This window comes from Sinohyriopsis cumingii, unplaced genomic scaffold, assembly GCF_028554795.1.
Source record: "Sinohyriopsis cumingii isolate HCF-2022 unplaced genomic scaffold, ASM2855479v2 utg001808l, whole genome shotgun sequence".
In the NCBI taxonomy this organism is placed as follows: Eukaryota; Metazoa; Mollusca; class Bivalvia; order Unionida; family Unionidae; genus Sinohyriopsis; species Sinohyriopsis cumingii.
In genome coordinates this window covers 27,204-27,859 of record NW_028316060.1, presented here as the reverse complement: position 1 = coordinate 27,859, position 656 = coordinate 27,204, and the positions used below count along the sequence as shown (strand labels likewise).

Genomic DNA, 656 nt, shown 5'->3' with positions numbered 1-656 from the left:
GCCGTGATCGTATAGTGGTTAGTACTTCGCGTTGTGGCCGCGACAACCCAGGTTCGAATCCTGGTCACGGCATATATGTCTGTCGCGAACATGGCATAGCTGAGTAGATTTTTTTTACCTCAGCATTATATTTTACGACAACCTTATAGCTTTTGACCCCCTACACTGCTTCCTGAAACGTTGTATCTAACAAACTTGCACAGAACAAAGCAAACGTATCAATCTATGTCATATTCCGGAATTCTTTAAGGCATCTCAACACAAAAATGGATATTTTCTTCCAGTTTTAGGTAACCAACAAACAATTTACAAATTAAAATTTCCGCAAAATCGCTCCAGCTTACATCCTTGCAAATACATTTAAATTTGAAGAATTGCAATATGAAATAGTAAATTACCGATTTTACAAATCTGTCAAATGTTCATGAAATTAAAGAGAAGCTTACACAAATATGCAACCCTCACATTATATCGTCAACGTTTGTTATATAAAGTGTATTTCTAAAAGGGCACACGATTTTTTTCACCTGGTGCATCATCATGACATTCTTTAATTGAATATGCAAGGAAAAAAACTTGAACCAAATTAAAATAATTCTGCTTACATCATATGCTTGATTATATCGATTAGAAGATATTATGTCACTATACCGATG

The 656-nt window shown here is 34.8% G+C and overlaps 1 non-coding gene across 1 annotated transcript; it reads left to right on the top strand.

The window, feature by feature from the left end:
• On the top strand, positions 1–72 carry Trnah-gug (transfer RNA histidin (anticodon GUG)). The gene has a single exon. It is a non-coding gene; the product is annotated as a tRNA-His (tRNA).
• Positions 73–656: the final 584 nt, after the last annotated feature.